The sequence below is a fragment of the Haliotis rufescens genome, unplaced genomic scaffold, assembly GCF_023055435.1.
Source record: "Haliotis rufescens isolate VD_foot unplaced genomic scaffold, xgHalRufe1.0.p SCAF_1, whole genome shotgun sequence".
In the NCBI taxonomy this organism is placed as follows: Eukaryota; Metazoa; Mollusca; class Gastropoda; order Lepetellida; family Haliotidae; genus Haliotis; species Haliotis rufescens.
The window spans coordinates 44,527,460-44,554,170 of NW_025963779.1; the positions used below are offsets into that span (position 1 = coordinate 44,527,460).

The 26,711-nt window shown below is 37.6% G+C and overlaps 1 protein-coding gene across 2 annotated transcripts in view; it reads right to left on the reverse strand.

Annotated features, from left to right (window-relative positions):
* LOC124136483 (ras-specific guanine nucleotide-releasing factor 2-like) overlaps positions 1–26,711 on the reverse strand; it is a 977,843-nt gene that overhangs the window by 219,553 nt on the left and 731,579 nt on the right. The gene's annotated exons all lie outside the window — the stretch shown is intronic.

Sequence of the window (26,711 nt, forward strand, 5' to 3'; positions counted from 1 at the left end):
TGTTTCAAAAAGGTAACCTACCTTTCAAGTTCTCACTTCCGTCCCATTTTTTCTACAAGAAGGAGAAGCTTCGGTGTTACAAAAGATTGTGATTTTAACACTGGCCCAAGATTGCAAAGCCATTTGAAATCTGGTTGTTAATCTTTCATTACGACTCTGTTTAGTAGAGACCAGGGAGGGAAAGCATATGCAAATATCCCTGTCCAAACCATGGACAATCCATTGGAGAGCTCGGGGATCCAGCACCCAACTATTGTACACTGAAAGCTTGTTGAGACAGTCCAGGTGAGGTTTGCTATTGCTATTTCTTAAGATGATAAGCTGTCTGCAAAGATGATGAGCTTTCCGGAATATCACAAGGTTCCATCCTGCAGCTGATCATATGTGTCAAGACAAACAAAAGTGCATTCTCGTTCATTACATCAATCAATCTGGTTCCCCCTTGTCTCTGGATGTAGGCTACCACTGAGCTGTTGTTTTTGGCCACAAAGATCGAGGATAGGGATAAGTGATACTTCCATTCGTCAAGTACATAATAGATTGCTACCTGCTCATGAGGAGATTACTTTCATAAGGATATCATAGCCCCTATTCGTCACCACTCGCCCCTTTCCGTGACATGCAAGAAGACTTGTCCCCCTATTGATGAATGTTATGTGCGAAAATACGACAAACCAATCAGAATGCGCATATGATTTTGAGTTCTTTGTGAAATAATCCCTCAGAAATAATTTTTGATTTTACATATGTCTTGCATCTAAAATTATACCCAAGACACATTTAAATGTGTTCAATCATACTGTATAATTCTGCACGTCCCGATGTGCTTAAATTGCAACTGAAATATATATAATATATGGGGAAATATATGTGAACCCTTACGCAACGAGTTGACAATTGTTTTAGGTATGCCCGTTTGCGCTAAGACGGATCTTGGTGGCAAAAATGGCCATGAGAGGGGCACGAGTCGCTATTCGGCTTGTCCCGGAATAACACGAGTTGGTCACGAATGCATAGCCCCTCAACCATCATACTGTCCAAAATGGGCTCCACAACTAGTGTTGGATACATCAGTAAAACTGATGATGTTTGGGTGCTGGAAATACAAATGGAATGCCCTTAAAGTTTTCCAGGCATGTCCATCAAGTGAGATCCTTCAGCAACTTTGTCAGAAAATAGATTAGGTTATCAAACCTTGATCACAATACTGCATTCATTCATGCTTGTATGGGACATCAGACTGCCTAGCAAACACATCCACAATCGCAGATTGTGGTTAAGCTGATCTGCAACATCGGTAACCATCCATATTGTCTTGAGATAACAATCCTCTGATGGACATAGGACGTCACTGAAGCTGGAATATGTCGCTGAAATAAATGTCTTGGTTTGATTCCTGATTGGTTTGATGCACAAGGATACAAGATGAAATAGTATCCTCTTCCATAGGTCCTGCTGTAGGCGTTAGATTGTTCTTATGTCGTCGAAAATATAAGTACATAGACATAGTCATGTTGAAAGAGTTGTTCCAAATGATGAGGTTACCGGATAGTCAATATCAGCTATCCCCTTTGTAGCCTTGTCTTAGTCACTTGTAATCAGATTCTCCCTTGATGTATGGTACACCCACCCCATCAACACCAGAATCAACGAGCACAAAACTTCAACCATCAAATCAGACAGTAAATCAGCCATCTCATACCATATCAGCAACTGCCCCAATCACAACATCAACTGGAAAAACATCAAAATCCTCTCTAACGACCTCCATGACTCCACTAAAAGAAAATTAAGAGAAGCATGTCCATTTTCGCCACCACAAGCCATCGATCAACAGAGATCAAGGCTATTCATCCAATCCGCCTACTATGAACTCCTTAAGCAATAATCACCCCACAATTGTATACTGAATCCTGTTTATATGGCTTCCTCATCATGTGTTCTCTGTCCATCATGTTGTTACAGTATTATCCTTCTTTTGCCATTACTAAACCTACTCATGTTAATCTCTCTCATGTATGCAATTGTTGTTACTCTTAATCCTCCACCTTCTATATATATTCTGTACCATGTTCACCGTTAAGAGTTTGCATGTCTTAACTACAATATGCAGGTTCATTTGAACAAAATACACAACCAGGAAACAAATTCCTGCAGGCATCAAATGACTTTGTATTCACTGTTGATGAAAATAGACAAAAATGGCTTTTGCATTGTCATCAAGTATCTCCAACTGAAAGTCATGTAGACAAGGGTGTCAATCTTAGGGGGTTGATGGTGCTTCCTTTGCCACTGTTCAGTTGTGGACAGCTAGTTCAAGCCTGGGAAGAGAGAGCCTGGAAGAATAGAGCCAAGATCAGGAACACCTTCAATAGCCAACACTAAGGACAATTTTGATAAAATACTTTTGATTATGGATGATCTATGACTAGCCACATTTTTTCACAGCCACTACAGAACTCATCTTTTATAAAAGAGTTGAGAACCTTCTGAGAAATGAACTGGGCATGACCAAGGTTTCAACATGCTGGCTTCCAAAGCTTCAGATTTGTGATCTGATTGTTTTTGTTCAACGCCAAACTCAGCAATATTCCATCCATATGACAGTGACCTGTATATAATCGAGCCGGACCACACAATTCAGTGATTGATGTTGTGAAAATTGATCAACACTGTGTGGGTACGATGACATAACAACAACCAAGTCACCGAACCTGACCACTTGATCCATTTGGACACCGCTTACAACCAACATAAGCTGCTTAGGGCCAATTCTAACCTGGAATTTCAACCGGAACTCCTTATCAGAAACACTGCATGTTCCTCATCTCATGAGAAATTATGTCATTTCAAAGCTGACCCAGATGATTTTGTTGAGAGATTTGTAACCATGGATGAGTCTTGGGTTCACCACTATCAGTCAAAGCAGTGAAACATCAAATGTTTCCTCCCTCGACTACCTCAAGAAGGCTAGACTATCAATGGCCAATATTAAGCTAACTCAACCCTAAACATCATGGAAGGTCAATGCACCAATGTACCTTTTTGTACCACAAGGAGGTAGCCTTCAACACCAGTTGGATCCAAAGACGCCTTGATCATTGACAGAAGTGTATGGACCTCAGAGGGGATTATGTTGAAAAATAATTAGCAACAAAGACATATTGCCCACAGACACTTTTGCAGAAAATGTAAAAAATATTGTGGGTTTCATGATCTCATGTGGAGACATCAGTTCAGTTATTTTATTGTTGGAATGACATGACATAAATCAAGCAAGGAATGAACTAATTAGTGTGTCATCATTGGTGTGAACAATTATGTGAAGTTTATGCTTCATCGATCCAGTAGTTTCTGAGGAGCAAAATTTTACACCAGTACGTGGACACTGGGTGACGGGCAAACAGGCAATGACATACATCGACTTGACTTTCAGTCTGGTGAGCTAAACATGGCAGTGGTCATAAATAGCTTTCTCAGTATCTCTCCTGTGGTTCCCTACTAGGATAAAAGATTTACATGACATTTTATTGTATATATAGCATATTTTGTTTAGAAAATAACAGCGAAGAGAGGAACTGTTAATCTGGAAATGAATGCGTCTCCAAATTAATACGTCTGCGGACCCCTAGCCAAAAATCTGACTCAATATCAATATGACTCCCCCCACCCTATCCCCAGTGGAATGATAAATATCCTTACCTTAATCCAATCAAACAGCAAATAGCACTGCTCATTAGCACTTTCATAAAAACAATAAACAGTGTTTTCCAAGAAGCAACACACTGTTTATATGTTTACTCTGTTGACTGGCATTAAGGAAGTTCAAATGCAATAAAATGATTGAACCAACAGTTCACTGATTAGTATGCGGAGAAGGTATCAACAAGCTTGACACGGGTGGGAAGAACTCTTTACCACAGCAGTGATAAATCACTGGATACCAATTGTGTAATTCCTAATCTTTGAATGACATTGTTATATACTGCTGCTCAATAAACCATGTTTGTGTTAATGTACTCAAGAATTTCCACTATCCAAAGCATGCAAAGTCTTTTTGTTGATAGTCATGTTGGAGACATAAATGCAAAGTTAATTAATGTGAGCAAAGACCACTTGCATTTTTCGCATTTAATTCACGCTCTCGTTAATTTCAAGATTTACAGTATATAATTGCCTAGTAACTATTACAAATAACATTTACGTTTCATTGATGTTTGAGCCAGGTTTGTTTTCTACTGCCCGATCTCTGAAAACCAATTTAACTTGTGCATGGTTGTAAAAGCCATAGTCATCGTCATTGTCATAAACCAAGTTTAGTGATTAAAACATTTTGAGAAAATGAAACCAAACACTTTAGTGAGCAGTTTTAAAATTGTTATTTTTTTATCCTTATCATTCACACAATGTTTACATTCCCTTGGCTATATGTTTTCTGAAAACAAAATAAATTCTAAATATTTTAGTTTATATTTTGTGTATATAGTACATTATTAATGGTTTTGATTTGATGACAAACCCCAATGCTCACCAAAACTGGAACAATAAATTCTAGGAAAAAGGAAAACTGCAACATCATTTATATCAACATTGTTTCAGAAACTTTGGTGCAATACATTCTGATCAAATAATACCTTGTTATCATTGTTGACAATGTAAAGAATACAGCCTGTTTAAAATCATAGCCAAAATTCTGTAAACCTGAATATTGTTTCAAAATATTCAGTGCCAGAATACACCCAACATTTTGCATGGCTCTTCCAAAAGGAGCAGACAAAACTAGTGACAGGTCCAATTTTGGTAATGTCTGTGGAATCTTGACGTCCTCCCAAAAGAAATTCTCCCAGAAGTCTGTTGAGGATAGGGCAGACTTGTAAATGTTGATGGTGCTGTGATGGAACTTCTTATCCTGGCAGAGATAAATCAGAAAATCTGCCACCATAGGTACAATTATGGGTCCTGTTCCCACTCGTCGTCTTCTTTCGGCTTTGACAGAACTTGTCCAATCAGTTGTTGTAGACAGTTTCCAAGATCTTGCCACTACTTCTGAGGTAGATTTGAGGTAACCAGAAGCTTACATCTTACATCTTATGAACATAAAGACATAAAGACTGTGTAGACTACCATACATTACATCTGATCTGGGTTCACAGAGAAGATCTGGACATTCTGATAGTTTGAGTGGTCTGTCCATCAGTAGTGGGAACAGCCTGCGAAACCTGTTGGATGCGTTGGAAAACAATGATGGTCAGGATCTTGGAATACAAATGGAATGCCCTTCATGACTTGTCCCCGGCATGTCCAACATTTGCGATCTTTCTGCAATGTTGGTGGGAAAGGTATTCTGACATCCAATTTTAGAGTTCATCTATACTTGTAGTGACGTCACGTTCCTTTTCAAAGACATCCACCATAGTAGTGTGTGGTTAGATTGGTCAGGTATTTCAGAGATCATTAGTTGTGTCTTGACATACGATACTCTGGAAGACATATGACTCCAATGTGGAGCTGGAATCAGGCTCTTGTACTGGCTTGGGTCATGATTGTCTTTGAGTGTATCAGGAAACCCAAATGAGACGGGAGTTAGATCAGAAATGTTTTGACGTAAATGGATCCAGTCCTGATCTGCTGACAGAAAGTTGACTATGTACCAATGCAGATGCACTAGGTGGATCTATGCATATCTGATGATCAACGCTGTAATTCAGGTACACAGCCAAGGAGTGATAGAAATCCTTAATGGTAGTACTTAAAAATCCTAACCAGCAGAGATTGCCAAAATGCAAATAGGAGATATATTCACTACCAAAAGAAAAGGCAAATACCATACATGTTGTTTAAATATGAAGAATCACTCATATTCAAGAGATATTAGATTGGTTCGGTGCACAAATGAACATACTGGTATGTTGTGTGAACCTATGGCTTGAAAGATGCTCTTGACTGCTTGTTAGTTTTGTCAGTAATTGGTTCACATCAGAAACATCTCTTCTTAATGTACATACTTTTCCATATGTTTCTATGGTTCACGTTTCTTTTGTTAGTGAGGTTCATGTTTCTTTTGGTAGTGAGTATACTTTCTGGAATCTGGTCATTTTGTCTAGTAGAGACCAAGGTGAAGACGTAAGCAAACAGGCCCTTCTAACTCATGGATAGGTCGTGCACTTGGAGAGCTTGTGGGTCTGTAACAGGACTAAGAAAGGATGTTATTTTTCATAGATTTTACAGCCTTTGTTATTTCATTCATGTTAATCATGTCTTCTAAATAATCAAACTGTGATTTACTAAGTTTTGGTGTATTAAGTTTGTGTAATAAATTTTTGGATTCATTAGTTATTTCTCCACTTGAGTATAGTTTCTCATAAAAATGTCTTTGTTCAGTTAAGATGGATTGTCCATCGGGTTATTAACTCCCCCTTTTCAGTTATAATACTGTTGATTAGTTTACTGGTATAGTTCCTGTTTTCAAGATGACAAAAATATTTTGAAGTACTTTAAAATTAGACAAGTCTGACAGCTTTGATTCACTTATATTCGGAAAATTTCCCCTAATTTCCTCTTCTATTTGCTTTATTTTTTCCTCTAAGTTTCTACTTTCTTCAGTTTGGGTTTTCTTTAAATAAGTGGAAAAAGATATTGATTTGCCTCTCACTTTCATCAATAATGTTTCTAAAAAAAGGGTATCACTGATTTCTAATATTAAGTTTAGATCTTTAGTTTTTCTTGCTTCATCTTTGGAATATTTACTGTTTGTATATTCTAGCTTTGTTTCTTCTAGTGTATCTTTCACTATTTGGATATATTCATTGTTAAACAGTAAAGATGTATTCAACTTCCAGTAGCCACTACCTCTTTCTTTGTTAAGTGTATTTGAAAAAGTCAAAGTTATTGCAGAGTGATCAGATTTGTATCCTGGTATAATTGTAGAGTCAATAGTTATATTTGCAATGTCTTGTGAGACCAAAAGGAAGTCAAGTCTAGCTTGTTGTTTAGGCTTTTTCTTCCACCATGTGTATTTCTTTGCATCTAGATTTTGTTCTCACCAAATATCAATAAGATCAAAGCTTCCTTTTTTTTCAAGTACTAACTTTCTTGCTTTGGGATTGTTTATATGCTTATAATTTTCCAAATCGACATCTGGATTAAAAACCAAGTTCCAATCACCGCATATAACCACTGATTCGTTTTCAAATTCGTCAATTTTATTGAACAAAGTATTGTAAAAAGCAGGTTCATCTTGATTTGGCCCATAAATATTAGTCAGAGTTAACCTTATGCCCTCTATTGTGATATCTGCTATTATATAGTTTCCATTAATATCTTGTTTAAATCTATGGACTTTTATTTCTAAAGTACACTGAAAGGCAAAAGAAACGTCACTTCTGAAAATACTGATAAAACTTAACAGACACTGGCAGTTACATGTTCTGTGGTCAATAAACTCATTAATCGTTCTACTGCTTCTATTTGTTGCCTTAAAGTCCATTTAACAATTGAGTTTAAAATGGAGTGCTTTGCCCAAACACAGCCTACAAAAGTGCAGTGGGACTCAGTTGCGGAAAAGTCTTGTCAAAAACATGATGCGCGTGCATATCCTGGATGGTATGGGTATAAAGGACACCCAAAACTGTTAAGCTGGCTTTCACTATTTTGATTCATCAGCCATGCCAAGATTATCAGGAAATGAGAGACCACAATTGATTGGAAGACTGCAAGCAGGCCAGAGTGCACAGGTCGTTGCAAATGCATTCAATGTCAACGTCAGAACACTATATTGTTTGCAACATCGCCAAAACATCAAAGATTGGTTCCTGATACGCCAACATCTGCAGAACCGATTCCGAATGGCCACTGAAACTGCTCGGCAACCCATTGGCAACCACCAGCGTGCCATCAGTGATCGTACAGTCCGACGTTGCCTTACTGCCAACAACATCTCGTGCCACCGTCCTGCTCGTGTACCCATCCTGAGAGATCATCACCGACAGGCCCGACTGCAATGGGCCAGGCAGCATCAAAATTGGCGTCAACAGCAATGGAGAAGAATCATCTTCACTGATGAAAGTCGCTACTGTGTTTCAACGGTGGATGGCAGAGTCAGGGTCTGGCGAAGGAGGGGCGAACATTATGCTGACGCTTGTGTTATGGAACAAGACCCGTGGGGCGGCCCAAGCATCATGGTTTGGGGTGGAATCGGACTGAACCAGAGAGTGGGACATGTGGTCTTTCAGAATATTGGTCCAGGCAGGGGTAATGGCATCACAGCTCTCCGTTACATTGACCAAGTCCTCAGACCCCACATCATGCCTTTTTTTGCCCGTCATCAAAACCACACCTTTCAGCAAGACAATGCCCGTCCCCACACTGCCAGAGTCACCAGGGACTTCCTCCAGCAGCACAACATCCAAATCATGCTTTGGCCTGCCCTCAGTCCGGATTTGAATCCCATTGAACACTTGTGGGATGAGATCCAACGCCGACTCAACGACGTACGCCCAAGGCCAACAACTGCAGCAGAACTGTGTGTAGCGTTCCTGAGGATATGGGCCCATATCCCAATGGCATTCATCAACAGGCTAGTCCACTCCATGTACAGGAGATGTGTGGCTGTAGTCAACGCCCCTGGTGGCCACACCAGGTACTGATTTTGAACCCCCCAGCTGTGGTGCCTCCCCAAATTCACAATTCGAAAAAACATTCCCCAGACTGTTAATTTCATGTGGGTCAAACACTGACTTTCTCCGATGTCTTTACTTACATATATGAGCATTTGAAAATTAAGATATTTATATGATACATCCACATGACGTTTCTCTTGCCTTTCTGTGTTTTACAATACAAAATGTCAACTCCTCTTGCATTTGACTTGTGAGGTGCTATTAGACTTTGAAGTCCCCATTCGTTTCTCATTAATGTTTCGTCTTCTTTAGAAATATGAATGTCTTGTAGACATATTATAGAAAATTTCTTCTTTCGCCATAGGTTCATTACTTCTTTATGTTTCCTTTTATCTGCGGGGCCCCTGCAAATTGCTGATACTATTCTTATTTTGTCATCCATAGTCAGTGATTTCCAAACTAAACAGATTCATATTGTTGTCAAGGTGGTTATTCATATCATACACTGGTTCATCACCTACTGAATTGAATGTTTTTAAACTTTGTGGGAAAAACAGATTGAATGAAAACATACAATAATAATAAAAACAAAATAGAAAGGGTAGTGTTTCCACAAGCTATATCCATCATGGGTATTATTAATCAAACAATATTGCCATGGCCAGAATTTGGTGTGTTAATATTGCCATCAACTGACCTGTCTTCAAACTAGGCCAAGGAAGGGAAGTAACTCACGTGTGAACTTGGTGATGTGAGAGAATAACACATTAACACAAGAATATGTTTCTAATGGCATCATAAATCATACGTAGTTCTCAGATATTATCTTCAGTCGAAGATGAAACCTTAATGAATGTTTTCATGTCATCTAACATGCTCATTGACATGGCTGTCGCTTGAATCTCCGGTGTCGGGATAGCGTCGCTATCAGTCGACGATTTTGACTTTGTTGATGTTTGATCCACTGAATTAACTTGCTGAGTAGCTTGCTGAGATTCAGTCTCACCTTTAAGTCTAACAATGAATAGAGGTGTCATTACCTGTATACCCAAAGGCACTAAAGATAAAGAACTACTCAAAAACTGGCGACCAATTTCTCTCTTAAATTCACTGTATAAAATTTTGAGTACATGTATAGCAAACAGAATTAAAACAACACTTAATACTCTTGTACACGAAAACCAAACTGGCTTTATCCCTGGAAGATGTATTAGCGAAAACATACGACTACTATATGATATTTTGTATGAGACAAAATTACAAAATAAGCCTGGTTTACTATTACTTATTGACTTGGAAAAAGCTTTTGATACTGTTTCAAAACAATTTACCATGTTGACACTGGAAAAGTTTGGCTTGGACCTAATATAAGAAAATGGATATACATACTTATAAATAATGCTTCATCTTGCATCATACAAAATGGACACCTATCTACATTCTTCTGTAATGAAAGGGGATGTAGACAAGGAGACCCATTGTCTCCATACCTATTCCTGCTTGTTGCAGAAACTTTGGGAATAATGATTCGTGATAATAATGCAATAAAATGTAACAAACTGAATAATGTGGAACATAAACTTGGACAATTTGCTTATGATATATTGAAATATTTCTAGATGGGACTGACGAAAGTTTAAGTACAGCGATTGACACCCTAAATGATTTTTATAAAATGTCAGGATTAAAAATTAATATTGATAAAACAAAAGCAATATGGATAGGCTCAAAGACAGGCAGTGAGATCAAATTATGTCAGGATCTGAAACTAAACTGGCACAGTGGGGACTTTGAAATACTGGGAATAAAGCTTAACTCAAACTTAAATAATCAGCGGGTAATCAATACAAAGAAGAGAATTGAAATTATTAACCAAATTTTAGGGAATTGGAGGAAAAGAAATTTAACATTGATAGGTAAAATTACTGTTGTCAAAATCTTGGCCCTATCAATCTTAGTACATATATTTTCTTCTCTTCCAAACCTTCCAAGTGCATTTATTGATGAACTAAACAAAATATTGGACAGATTCATATGGAATGACAAATGGGACAAAATAAAACGAACATCTTTAATTAGAAAATATGATGAAGGCGGACTGAGAATGATAGAGGTAAAGTCTTTTATAATTTCTCTAAAACTGTCAGTTCTCAAAAAACATCTCCAAAACAAAAACTGTAATAACCCTAGCATCTTTCCATCCAAAAACATATTCCTACTTGGGGCCAATATTGAAAACTGTATGGACTTAGCTAACCCTTACTGGAGGGATGCTTTGTCTGCTTGGCGAACACTGTATAGAAGACACAAAACTAACTCCACCAACATTGAAGAAGTACTATCATGGTGTAGCTATCAGTTTAAAAAAACCGATTTCATTATAAGAAATTGTTTTTTAAAGGGAATTTACACTATTAAAGATCTCTGTAATGAAGATGATAAAATGCCCTTTAGTGAACTTAAAAGAAATACCAAATTAAAGGCACAATTATTGACTATTACCAAGTTCTATTAAACATACCAAAATCCTGGAAAGATACTATTAGAAATAATCACATTATCTTATATAATGAACATTTAAATACAACTTTGATGGACTTACTTGGAGCGCCTAAAGGCTCCAGATATTTTTATGATAAGACTATAACTACAGCAAATCTCCCAAAAGTCTGTGAAAAATGGGATACCATTCTCGACCTAGATATATCATGGAATGACGTTTTTATCAGATACAGAAAATGTACAAAAGATGTAAAATTACTTGATTTTCAATATAAATTTATTTATCACATCATCTATACAAAGAAAGAATTGTTTAAAATGAAAATTCTCAACGATGATCTGTGCTCCTTTTGTGAAACTGATATTGAATCCTTACTTCATGTATATTGGGATTGTAAGCATGTTAAAGAGTTTTGGGCTAAAGTTGAATGTTTTCTGAATGCAAAATGTTCAAAACAATTAACATTTACAAAATGCTCTGTTTTATTTGGGTACAACTCTAACATTCTGTTAAATCACATTATACTGGCATGCAAAAAATATATACATGTATCAAGTATTAGGAAAAACAAATTGTCACTTGAAAAGTTTCTGAAGACTTTAATTGATATAAACTGACGTCCAAAAGAAACTTTACCAACTGAAAATATAAATTTCAGACAAAGTATACATTTTTTTTCGATGAAGTCTATCTAAAACACATAACCTAAATACAACAATAGTGTATGCAGAAAATGTTAATCGTCTGTTACATGTTTGCAAGATGACACACGAAAAAGTGAAAAACACGTGCACAACGGACAACTGCAAATGCACATGCGGGTGAGGGTATAAAACGACTGCAATGGCAAGTCAGACATCCACAGTGATAAAAAAAACACAAAAGAAATGCCACGACTCACAGTTGAACAACGTGAACGAGCCTTGGGTATGGTACAGATGGGAGCCACCCACGCCCATATTGCACGAACCTTAAATTAGGTTGCTCCCATGTTGCCGTTACCAACTTGATGCAACATTACAGATAGACAGGGGGGACCGCTGACAGGCCAAGAACAGGCAGACCCAGGGTGACCCCGCCCCATGATGACCGGTACTTGCGTATCTTGCACCTCCGAAATCGCTTCCTGACAGTGACGTCATCGGCGACAAATGCCTTAGGTCACAGGGTTAGTCGACAGACAGTGGCCAGGAGACTCAGGGCTCATGGAATCAGGGCTTTTAGACCATACAGAGGACAGCTATTGACAGCGCAACATCGTCGTCTGCGATTGAGGGGGGCCCGGCCTGTACGACGTTGGTAACGACGTGACTGGCAGAGGGTTGTCTTCACTGACGAAAGTCGATTCTGTATGTTTAGGGCTGATGGAAGACAACGTGTTTACCGCCGAAGGGGTGAACGAACGGCGGTGTGTTCGTGCAGGAGGTCGTACCATATAGTGGAGGGAGTGTCAAGGTGTGGGGAGGGATCTGTGGGCAGGAGAGGACACCGCTGGTCATCGTTGATGGAAACTTGACAGCTCAGCGTTACATGGATAACATTCTTCGTCCAGTTGTCCTACAGCAGCCACGTCATGCTGATAAATGACACCACGACGCTAGAGCCCATACAGCCAGAATTGTCACTAACTTCCTCGCAGCCAACAACGTCAACTTCTGCCGTGGCCTGCAAGCTCACCCGACATGTCCCCCATAGAACACCTCTGGGACTTGATGGATCGTCGTGTTTGACAACGACCAAACTCTCCAGCCAACCGCCAAGAACTGATCTTGGCCCTCCAAGAAGAATGGCGTCAAATCCCACGTGACCTCATCCGATGACTGACTATTTCTGTGCGTCGAAGAGTTTTTGCGTGTATTGAGGCATTTGGTGGTCACACACACTACTAATAACTTGTTATTGAACGTGAGCGATTGTTTATGTACTCTGCCTATTGTCCATGATTCTGAAAGCTCGAGTTTTGTACCACACCCAACCTTGGGGGGCTCTGACGTCATTCTCGGTCGCGGTATGATTGTCATTTTCAGTGTTGATTATGTTGATATATTGATCTTCTCAATACACTTTACTTCATGCATGTATGTTTTGTTGTTTTTGAGCAAGAGTGATTTCAAACTCTGGTAAAGTTTCTTTTGGACGTCAGTTTATTTCGGATAGAGAAATCAATTGCACACAAAAACAATACAATAAGACAGTTTGACAGAAAATAGAAAGATTTGGCAAATGAATTGTCTAGTTAATATGTCTCTATCTTTTTATATATATATTTTTTTTACACAAACAATTTCCACTCATTTGCGGTAAGGATTTAGCTTCACACTTAGTTAATAAACATGGCAAATGTAGCCTGCCCGTTTCACCATTTGTAAACATTGTTGTACACCTGTAGCCAACTTAAACTTGCTGACTTGCTGTCTGCTGTATAGGTATGTAACCTATACCTAATAAGTATAACACATGACGTGCTACTCAATGTATAACTCTGTAATATCATATACTGAATTGATTAAAAATATGTTTAAAAACAAAAAGAAAGGATGTGGGTAATTGCTGTAGATTATTTAGCTAAAAGTTCCAGGAATGATTTAGTTGCTGTACATGTTTATTGACTTTGAATGGTCACTACTTCAATGTCAATTTCAATTGTAGAAATTTTACCAAAACTATGTCAAATGTCGGCCATTTTAGTATGATATGTCATAATCGTTTAGATTGTAGTCTGAAATATTGTTGTAACGTGCATCATTGTCTAAAACTATGATACCTAATGACTGTTCTACAGTCGTCAGTGATATCACCCAGCCAAGTGCTATTCTCAGTGTTACCAGGGGAGATTACTGTTGCTGTAGCTAAAATGTTAGTATATCGCCAATGCTTGTATATAAAAGTAGTAACTCATGAAAATTCTCAAATCTGTTTATAACAAGGGTTGTTTTAGTTGTTTGTGATACTGATTGTATTATATGTAGACATGTTGGAATATGATGTGTTTTGGTGAGGTGGGGAGGTGAAATGGGGTTTAACATTGTGTCCAAGATTATTGCACTCATATAGCGACTTGCATGCACTTGTGTGTGTGGCTGCTTGTACTGATGCTGATTTTTAGTGCTAGCACACAGAGAAACCATACTGCAGGTTAACATGAATACCCCACTCAGACACAGTATACAGACTCCGAGTCCACAAGTCCTTGTTTTAGCCCCTAATGCCAAGCGCCAGGCAGGAAAAGAACAAGTACCATCTTTAAACATCTTTTGGTATGACGCGGCCGGTGATCAAACCCCGGGGCTTCCACTCTCTGGGCAAACGGTCTCCCACTAGACTAGACCATGAAGGCGGTCTTGTGGTTTGGGACTGAAAGTTGGAAAATGATGTGTTTTGGTACTGAACTTCTAATTTGTGTACTTGTGAAAATGGAATTTGTAGGATAATGCCATTATTGCTGTATATTTTCTCCTAGTGACAAAACAGTGTTTTATCTTAAATTTCAGGGAAAGGCTATTGCTCCAGGAACAAATATGTTGTGATATGATTGTCATTGAAATACTGTGAAATTATGATGTTGTATTGATATGAGTCAGAAGTATGTATGATTTTTAGTGTTACTGAACCAAGTTGGATGAATGCAAACTAACGCAGTCAGGTGTTTGTACCGACATTAATTAAATCCATTGCACGAATCCATTGTTTCAACACCCCATTTTTGTATTATGTTCATGTTGATTGTTTGAGCCATTTGCCATGTTCCCAAATCAAAAGAATAAGACACCTTCACATCTAATCTTGTGGGCTGCACATACACTGGAAGTTTGTGATTTAGGCAGGTTGCAAACAGATCAATATGAGGATTGTCCCTGATTGTAGTTATCCTCTGGAATAGTTCAGAAGGATAAATCCATTCTGTTGGAAGAATCTTGTTCTTCTGGGAGAGGCAATGTGCCAGGATGTTGAATTTCCCCAGAATGTGGCGAGCTTCCTATCTGCAATTCATTGAATGAGGTGAAATGGGGTCAAAGTCCAGATTATTGTACTAATAAAAAACAACCTCAGACACAACCAGTCCTTGTTTAAGATCCCTTAACCCTTGCCGAGGTTTTTTTCTGACGCACATTTTCCTAAGATTGGAAAAGTGAAGGTTGTGCGAGAATTGCTCTCACGCAGCACTGGATCTACCTCTGGCTATACATTTACGCAGAAATGGAGAATATTAAATTTCCTATTTGATGGTGTAAATTTAACTGCAAATATTAAACCGGTTCTTCTAAGACACTTCTAAGTGTTGTCCGAGAATTTATTCTGCGTTGAAAAACAGTAAATTTCTCCGCTTTTTATCGTACACCGATAAAAGAACACTGCGATGATTTTTATTCTTTAGAAGCTTTATTGAAACTGTGAGCGAACAAAATACTGCCTAATATCTGAACTTCATATCAAATGGAGTTATATGCGTATGTTTAATGATATACATTCAATGCCAAAAATAGCATGCCTCAAATGATGAAAACTGATTTTTCTCTATGACATCAAAAGGCGACAGAGAGATTACACTGTACAAAGAAAAGGGGTCACAACTCTGCTATGTTTAGGACTAGGTTACTGTAACTCAGGTCACTTGATGAGAATTAGCTGTGGGTAAGGACAATATATTTTCGTGGTGTTTTGTTCAGGAGGAACCAACACAAATATCGATATTGAAACTGTATACGTTTAGTTATAAAATATACCCTTAAGAAATGATGAAATCATACTTCATAAAAGGAGGTAATAGAGAAATGGATGGCCCAATCTAACCTATAACTTAGTCCTTAGATTCCAACAATCTCCTGATTGTGTAAGTGTAATTTAACTAATGTTGCATCATTATTAATGGAGCACCAGCCTTATCATCAAATGTAATGAAATACAAAAAAAATAACACCATTCCTTTTTTTATGTCATGGCTGGTTTTATGTTTTTGATAACGTCAGAGAAAGACGACATTGGTATTTTGATAAATATATATCTCCCCTAATTTTTCGTTCATGGTATGGAAAATCTTGATGTGTGGAACAGAATTTGACGCTTTTTCAACACAACATAAAATGACTGCTTTCACCAAGTAAATAATGTCTTGAATATGTAAACAATTAGATAGTTTATCGTGTATCTTAATTGGACAAACACGCACCTGTTTGGCATCAATTTACGTAATGAAATACCCAAAAGAATATTTAAAAAAAAAAAAAATTATATTCAATATTGGACATATATTTGTTCGTTATTATGTTATTATTTCTTACACAATAACAGATGCAAAGAAAGCTCTATTGGTATAGAATTATCAGGATAATCATATACGTTTGAACCAACGGGGTACCTGGCATGGGTTATATTTTTAAACTTTTTACAATTCGTGGAGAAATAAAGTAAATAGTTTACTATCCTGTGATCACAATATTGAAAAAAGAATGAACCCATTGATTATATATTGCAAAACGAGAGGAATAATTTCGTAAATTGTTTGTGACTAACGCGCACCTGGCGAATCGTTAGATATCACTGTTCTGTGTATCAAACAACATAAAAAAACAATTCCACAGACCAAGACAATTCTCTCAGAAATGTGTGGATATATTTTCATGAAAAATTCACCATTTTGTTAAAGTATTATATTCAGTTTTAGGGAAAAAATAAAATGAAACGGCTATTCATGGACATTGGTTAAATGAACTTCTAATATTGACTATTACACATCCCAAGAAATACAAACAGGCTGCAGTTACATTTACACTTCATCTTGTTACACTTGTCCAAAGGAAAGAAATATCGTATTCTTGGATGCTGTTGGCAAACTTCTGAAGATGGATTAAGGTTGTGTCAGTGTGACAACCTCGATGTGAACTGTGATGTGAACTGTGATATTAACTTTAACTGAACTCTAAGTGGTGAATATGTTAAAACAATGGATTTAAGGGATGGATGAATTAAAATGTTGAATGAAATAAAGTAAAAGAGGGTATCAAGCATCTTGAGTCATTTCTTTTGTCTATAATAAGACAAGACCCTTTTCATGATAGGGGTTAATTACCTAATTAACATGTGCAACCAGGTATGACATTGTTGTTTTAAGGTGTCTCACAACGGTTCACTCCAAAAACTTCTACATGCCAAAACATCTACAGAGAGTTGTCATGGCTGATTGAGTTTACCTATTGTTATAATGGTATAGTCCTGTAATTAAGAAGACTCATTAGCTTCTTTACAATGCTGTTTTAGAAAGGCAAGGCAGGGTACTTTGGGAAGATTAAACAGTTATAGATGTACCTAATGAAAACAACTTTTTTGGAGATAAAGAAGATTATAATAAAAAGTCCAACAGAGATTCAACCGTCCCCTCGCTCCTGCCACTGTCCAGACGGATTTTGAGAAGGCTGCCATTCGTGCCGTCAACACAGAGTTCCTGAATGCCAACGTCAAAGGTTGTTTTTTTTCATTATTGTCAGGCGATCTGGCGGAAGACACAGGATCTTGGATTAGCAGTACAGTACAAGGCAGTTGCCGCAGTACAACAATAGATCAGAAGAGCTGCTGGACTTGCCCTCCTGCCCTTGCTTGATGTCCAGGACACCTGGTTGGATGCTATGCAGGCAACTCCACCAGTTCCGAGAGCTGAAGACTTCAATGACTGTATGGTCATCAACTGGGTAGTAGATGATGCTCGGTTTCCAATACCTCTGTTGGATCACCAACAGACAGCCGGCCCTCGCACCAACAACAATCTTGAGGGATTTCACCATCGCCTTAACAGAACCTTACCCCACCACCACCCGAATATCTACCGATTTGTAGAAGTGATTAAGAAGATTGAGTGTGCAGACAGCACAAAAATCGCACAGTTAGACTTTGGTGCTGCCCCACCCAGCAGGAAGCGAGTTTACAGAGAGACTGAAAATCGCCTGAGACGTCTTAAGGACATGTTGACTCAAGGACAGAAAACACCTATCGAGTTCCTTGATGCTGTTAGTCATCTTCTCAAACTTGGTAAAGAGACTTGAAATAAAGTAATTTTAGTGCTGTATGTGACAGAGTGAGGCCAGTTGTGACATTAAATTAGTGTGTGTACTATTTATTTATACCAGTGCTTACATTAAATTAGTAAGTAGTCTAGTGCAAAAAGTGTGTGTACTATTTATTTATACCAGTGCTATATGAGTAAATTGTCTTCATTGTCTTCAAATTGTTTTGTTTTTTTTGTATGTTGTACACTTAATTAATTGGACTGTTCCAATCAATGCCCAACAGGTAATAGCCAGGAGATTAGTGGTGCAGTGGACCATAAACGTTATTGTTTTAAGCTGTAGAAGTTTTGGCATGTAGACGTTTTGGGAGGACACCCTCACAACTGGGCTGTCTTACTAATGGGAGGAGGCCCACTATAAACCTATCAATTGTTATGTAAACAATGTTCAATCAAACATGAGATTATCAAAAGTTCGTTCATACATGTTGTGGCCTATATTTACGTATATCATTTTGAACATTGACTAATGTCCAAAGTGAAAGTAATTGTGTGAAAAAATGTATAAAAGATGTGCAAAATATACATCATAACTGAAACTGTAAACAGCATGATGCAATGAATGTGTGCACTCTCATTCACGGACCTTCACCTCAAAGAAATTACCAAATATGTACAAAAATGTTGACAGATGACATCACTACCTGTGACCGACTTTTATTAAATGGTGTGTTCACTGTCAACAGTATGCGGGATTTTACAAGGGGACTTTCGTTGATTCAGGGATCGTACATACATAAATGTGACATGTAAGTAATCAGAAACATTCTGACAATCTATTACTGTTACTTGTTGTTATAATTTTCATTGAAACCAACGGAAATAGTCAGTAATTCCGATAAATACCGTTGTCATGCCTGATTTTGCGTCAGTTATGGCATCACACAGAACGGTAACTTTGACAATTTCTGTTGCAAATATCAAATCATTGCAATGTATCTATTTTAAATTCCCTAATTCTTCTTACAATTCTCTTCCAATGCATATTCTGAAAATGTTGAGCCAATATCTTGAATGAATAGACGAATGGATAATTAGCACAGGGTTCATTTTCACACCTAACTTGTTTTGCTTGATTTCATCCAGCCACTTTGTATTGGTGACAAAGACCATTGGTCATTTGATTCTAAAATGTATGAGGAATTCAAGGATGTATGTATCGCAAAAGTAAGTATGAAATATATGTGATCTTACAGGTGTCTCATAACCGGTGTTCCTGAAACGTGATTTTGTCAACACTATCCTATATGGCAGAAAGTTCATTTTGGCGTTCGTGTTTGCATATTTTCCAAAACATTCTAAACGATTCTAGGGTTATCGGAGACGTTTTGGAATGATCATTGGTGATGTCATAAACAGACAGATACCCGTGATCACTAATATGCTATTTTTGAAATTCATTTTTTCCGAGTAAATATCCCAAAGTTAGATTTCAAAACATGCTGTGAATAACGCTGTGAGTGGTGATTTAGTAATGTGTAAAAGATGGCGACATTTACAATGTACCTAAATTTCACAGGTTATTTTCAGTACTTTTGCTTGGCCTATAATGCCAGTGGATGATATCACAGAACAGTGAATTTCGCACCTTATTCAAAACTGTGAAGTGTAGTTGTGTGGGTGATGTTTTTGAATTTTATTTGACTTCAAAGTGAGGGTTGTAGAGGAGGGACATATATGTCCCTGTGGCATCCAGGGGGTTAATGTCGAGCGCCAGGCAGGTTAACATCCAGTACCATCTTTTAACATCTTTTGGCATAGCATGGCTGGGGATCAAACCCCATCCGGCAATAGTTGCCATGGCAAGCAGAAAGGCAGTTATCTTCCCTAAGTAGATTGGCTTATTGATAGACCTTAAATGTCTTAATGCTGATAGCACGATCAACATGTTCCACTTGGGGAACGTACATACATTTTGTTATCTTCCATTCGAACTGACTTCATGAGTTGATTTAATGATGGAATGGGTGCTGATCGATAACCTCTCATGTTGAAGGACTGAAGGTATGTGTCAGGCTTTCAAATTTACAAGGAAGACATAGGCAACTGCTGATAATCCAAGGCTGCCAGTATGATGCCATGAGTCAGCGACAACTGTGCAATCTGAGCATCTCGAGGATAGTGTGCAAATCCAGAGAAAAATACTCCATCCTGTCTATGGGGTAACATTATCTCCACACCATTCTGCTATTGCTGTCAGGGCTTCCAGATCAGTTACTGTGATGAAACCTGGTTGAATAAGAAACATTCCACTGTCTAAATGTGGCTACCATCAGATGGACGAAACGTACCTATGGTACCATCAGGTAAAGATTTTCGTCACCTTGATCTGGGGCTTATTGATAGATGTGAGCTAGTTTTCAAGGCAAAAAAGAAAACTGGTGATTATCATAAGAAAATGAATGGTGATGTGGTCATAGACTGGTTGGAACATCAGCAACTGCAAAATCTAAACAACTTCAGTTCCATTTTCATGAATATAGCCAGTCACCATAATGTCCGGGAACCAGATACTTTCGCGCCAACCATGAGTAGTCTTAAGGTGACCATATAGGAATATCTGACATCTTGCAATGTCAGCTTCAGACCATATGAAACCAAAGTTCAACTCATGTAGAAAATCAATCTCATTAAAATCAGATCTAAGTTCTCGCTGAGAACATCCCATTACGGGTCATGTCAGAACGACCTTTCATCCGACCAATCAAGCATAGTTTTTTTGGGTATGTACATATCTGTCTGTATAAAGTAAAATTGTATATACCGCAAGCCATCGTCTCCAAGTTGTCACTTCCTACCAAGAACCATATGCCAAGCCCTTCCATATACGAGTATGCAAGTAACATTAATCAACATCACACCAGTGCGTTGTTAACTCATTCCGTTTCATAGCTTTTAACAAATTCAATCAGTATTTTCATATGATGTTGTACATATCTTAATTACTACCTCTGTCAATGGATATCTCAAATACAAAAACAGCAATAATTTGAGACCACCCCCAACAAGTGAGCATGCATGGGCCGGAGAGAAGTCATCACATTGGGACAGGTGTTAGGTAATAGGCTGTATGCTGTTTCATACATGCATGCCAACACACAAATATTTTATCATCATTTTACCTGTAAAAGTACCTTTTTAGGCTTGTCAGTTAGGGTGGGCTAGATAGGTAGATTTGTGTTATTTGATACTGTAAATCTTGAAATTAACGTGAGGATCAATTAAATGCGAAAAATGTTCATATAAATGAAACTTTGCATTAATGTCTCCAAAATGACAATCAACAAATGGACAACCTAACTGCACACTTTGGATAGCGGGAATACCACTTACTTACTTACTTTGGAGATTTAACGTGCGCTTTCCGACTGATGCGTATTTCGCACACGGGCCCGGCCAGGCCATTTAATGTATTTCCGAAAGGGGCGAAAGTGGTCTGTGCAACCCAAGAGGGGGCTTTAGGGGTTGCTTATATAGAATTTTGGAATTCTGAGATTTGGAATAGTTGCCGATGGGGTTGGGGAGGAGAACTAAGGGAACTGGGTATGGTGGATGTTTGTTTGTTTATGTGATTTTGATTTGGTAGATTATTGTGTTTTTAGATGCGTTTTATTAGTTCCGTTTTGATTAAGAATACGCCTAAGGCCTTGAAGTTTTCTTTGAACTTCCTTAATACCAGCCAACAGAATAAACATAAAAACTGTGTGTTGCTTTTAGGAAAACACTGTTTATTGTTATTACCGAAGTGCTTCAGTGAGTGCTTATAAGCGGTGTTATTTGCTGTTTGATTTGATTAAGGTAAGGATATGTATCATTCTCCTGGGGATCAGGTGGGGGGTGTTGCATTGATTTTGAGTCGCATTTTTGGCTAGGGGTCAGCAGTTGAATTAATTTGGAAATACATTAATTTCAAGATTTACAGTATATGCTTTTTTCATAAACCTAAGATTCGTTTTTATTAAATGAAACCAGAAAAGCACTTTTTATGCATTTCTAACAGTACTTTAGTAAGATGAACAAGGAACTCTAGGTAGGACAACAGTTGTATCACAAGATAGTTTGTCAAGATCGGCCGATAGTAAGTCGTCTATGAACATACGGACATACTTAGTGGAAGAGCTTCCAGTCGATGATCATACACATCTCTGATGTGTTCTTTTTCAACACTAGGAATACCACAGAAAAGAAACGTCCGCTAGTATCTGATTTGGCTTGCGCATGAGTTGTTGCATTCTCTAGTAGCATCTGGATGGCCAAGTTCACAGCTGTGAACTTAGTCCCGCCATACTTATGTTTTAGATCATGCAACTTATCAGGTTGGAATCATTGAGATGGTACAGATAAAAAATCTTGACTGGTCCGTTTTCCTACTCGATAAGTAAATATATTGTTGCATGATCTAAAATATAAGTGAATCATGTTGCATTTGTACAATGCATGCACTTGGCTGAAGCATATAAAGTGCAATGCAGATTTGCATTGGGAATCTGTTAGGGACAGTACGTAGCTCTGGGTAGTGACAAGTCATTATCTAAATCATTTATTGGGAGCAGCACAGCAGTATGGTTATCAGATTTGTCTGAATCTTTGTTAAAACATCAATATACCTCATTACGTCATTAAACTCCCGGAAATGAGAACAAAATATGACCTACAAGCACTGACTTCAGAAACAACACAAGGCGTGATTGGTTGATTCATTAGTCGAGGTCGAAATAACAATGAGCTACACGATCAGGCTTCCTCATAGCTAGGGTTTCAAAGTCAAAGATTAAAGTGAAATTTATGAATTTCCTTCTGACTGACATCATGACTCGAATACACAGAAATATCAACACAGAGCTGTATCAAATTTTGCGAGAATGTATCATGTGATTATTTTACACAATTTGATTGGCTAATAGTTTGATAGCGATCCAGATCATCAATCTAATTTGCATACAACAGTACTAGTCAACCAATGAGATTAATACACGTCAAGGTCAGAAAGGTCAATGACATTGAGACTCATTTCATTCATAAATTGTAGTAAAATGTAATAGTACTTCCAAATATGGCATACATTTCTTGGAATGGAGTAACGTGAACATTTCTAGGAAATTTAAGAAGCAGAGTCTTGGGACTGTCAACAGACTACCGCAGACCCACTCCAAACCAATATATCTTATTGAAATTAGGGGCAATCATGTTGAATCAGGATAAATGCACTTGATATATCTTTGGCGTGTCTTGTAACCAAAATCGCGCCAAATACTCAGAAAACCTGCATCATAACTAAGCCTGACAATTGGTCTCATTGAACAAGTCATCAACTGTTTGCGTAAATCTGAGATGCTCGTTGAACGAAAGTGATTTCAGTAGATTGTGCTAGGTTTATTCTTGGAGAAGGAAAATGCAAACGGAAATTAAGCAAGCTGTACATATAAGAAACTTATTAATTATTTATTGTTTTAAAATATTTGGTTTTCTTAATAACATTAATAAAAATAAAAATTGGAAATTATTTTATCTTCACTACTTTAAAAATCTCCCCCTTACAAGGCAAATCTCCCCCATTTTGAAGCCAAATCTCCCACATTGTCATGATGAGGGGTTGACAGGTCTGAGGACTGAGAGGGTGCCAAAGATGTTTTTAATAAATACTACCTACGTGTTTTATGCCAGAATGTTACAATGTACATATAGTTGTCTCAGTTGATAATTTAAGATACATGTACCTTAGTATGGGCGTCTATACGGAAACAAGAGGCCCATAGGGCCTGAATCACTCACATGAATATTATGCAATCATGACAAAATATACATTTGAATTGTACATGTATATAATACTGCAAATATTACGAAATTTTGACTCTGTCAGCATTTAAAATGGGTGGATGGCAAATGTGACAGCATGAACATGTATTTCTCTAGATACAAATGTAACTTATAAACCTCCGGTGACATCATCCTATTGTTCTCGAGTCGGGCTCAATCTCATAAACAGGGACGTTGTAATGTCCCTGGGATTTTATAAAATATCCCCAGGATTTTATAGGATATTCAAGTCATATTTGCTATATAATGTGTTATAATATCCCAGGGATGTTATATAATGTCCTGGATATTTCATTAATATAACTTCCATTCAGATTGTAACATGTAATGAAATGTAAAATCAAATGACAAATGTTTTCTTTATATTCCCGAGGATCGAACTCGCAACATTCATATCTGTAGCCCAGTGAGAATTTAGAATTTTAAGAATGTCCTTTTCAAGTTCCGTATGCCAGCAACAGATATTTTACGCCCGTTTCCTAAGGTTCACGGAAAGTATGTTCGAAACATAAAAATGTTGATAAATGTTGTTTTAAGTTTCTTTTTTCTGTTTATAAGTAAGATAAAACACTTCCCCTCGGGTTGTTATGATATTTAACACCCTTTCCCTCGGAAAATCCTGAGGGGCTTGCTTTAAATATCATAACAACCGTGTTTTGTCCTATACATAAAGATCTTAACTGTTTCCATGTTATGATCCAGGATATATCATATTAAACAAATGTATACAATGTATCTGTTTATTATAGGGTGGGGATAATATCAGTTTGCATGTTATGGTTAAGGTTCTTACTCCTTTGGGAGTGCTGGACAGATGAACAGAAGGGCCAGTCCTGGTAACATATGTGCATTCTTCTCATAATACTCTCAATTGTACATATGGTTATACGGTGGGGATCTTAACTGCGTCCATGTTATAAACTCTTTTTAGCCTCGCCCCTTAGTCCCTAAGGGTGGGGGTAGGGTTCAGCCCCTCCATTTCTCCAATTTGAATCCCCACCATGGAAGAATGCTTCCAACCTAATATGGTTGATAACTATCTCTTAGTTCCAGAGAAGAAGTCGTTTAAAACAATAACACCAAGTTACTCCTATTTGGCCCCGCCCCGCCCATTAGCCCCTTGCGGGGTCAGCCCCTCCATTTGTACAATTTTGAATCCCCACCACCTTGGGATGCTTCCAGTCAAATTTTTTTAATTTCCTAGAAGTGGTTCAGAAGAAGAAGTCCTGTGAATAAATTGTTGATGTACGGATGACGGACGAAGGACGCCAAGGTATGGCATAATCTCACCTTAGTCCTTCGGACCTGGTGAGCTAAAAAATACATCAGTTGAAATAAAAGACCAAAAGTATGCAATAGTAGTCATATGTTACAAATAAAGTATTAAATGTTACTAATAACGGTACAAAGATACAGAACAAATAGAGGGCATATCAAATAAAGAACACTGTGTACTATAAAGAACATAAGTGCACACAAAAGGACATCAGACACTAAAGGACAATGCTGACAAGACAAGTTGTACCACATTCCGATTTTAAACGTCTTGTTCCACTGTGTATATGATAAATGCATGCGATGAGCCACACAACAGCAAGACTCACAATGTATTACACCATCCCATTTTGTCATTATATCAAGCATGTAGTCATCGTCACCAGGAAAGCGTATTGTCTTGATAAATATACTGAGACAAATTAAAAACTTCACATTTTTGAAAGTAATCCCATATATCATATACAACGGACAAATGTATCGATGTATCGAAGCGGTCAATCTCTTTATAAACATTCTTTTGGAGTCCGGCAAATGTATGAAACTACGCTCGTGTTCAAATTTAGTTCCTAAAAAGCTGTTCAGTTTAAACGGTAAATGTAAAGAACACAAGAGATCAGCCAGAAGAGCCCTTCGCGAGTTTCGTCGAAATAGATCAGAACGAAATAGAAGAAATTATTGTAAACTAAGAAACAAATATAAAACAGAATGCAGACAACACCTTAACTCTTTAAGACATCTGAAATTGAATAAATTAAGCAACTCATTAAAGAACTCAAAGCATTTTTGGAAAGAGATAAAATCTCTACGTAATCCAGTCATTGCACGTAATAATATTACAGGTCCTGAATGGCTTCTCCATTTCAAACAGGTTTTTGGAAATAACCATATTTTCGAGGATAACATCCATGAAGTTGTTAATGATGTAAATTTATCTGATGTTGAGCCAGATATTTTAGAATCGGAAATTGAAGTCGCTGAAATACACAATGCCATTAATACACTTAAACCAGGTAAATCTCCAGGCCCCGATGATGTCCTAGCTGAAATGTTAAAAAGTTCAAAACATATCATTACTCCCTTTTTGCACAAATGTTTTAACGAAATATTCAGAAAGGGTATATTCCCAAATGCATGGTCTAGATCTGTCATTGTGCCTGTATTTAAAAAGGGAGACGTGACCAACCCCGATAACTATAGAGCAATTTCTCTAACAAGCATCTTAGGTAAACTGTTTGCTATAATTCTAAACAATCGTCCTACTACCTGGGCTAATGTTTTCGACAAAATCCCACCAACTCAAGCTGGCTTTAGAAAATCATATTCACCTGCTGATAATATTTTCTCACTTTAGCTATTGTTCAGAGATATCTCGGATGCCGAAAACGAAAACTCTATATTGCGTTTGTAGATTTTAAAAAAGCTTTTGACACTGTTGACC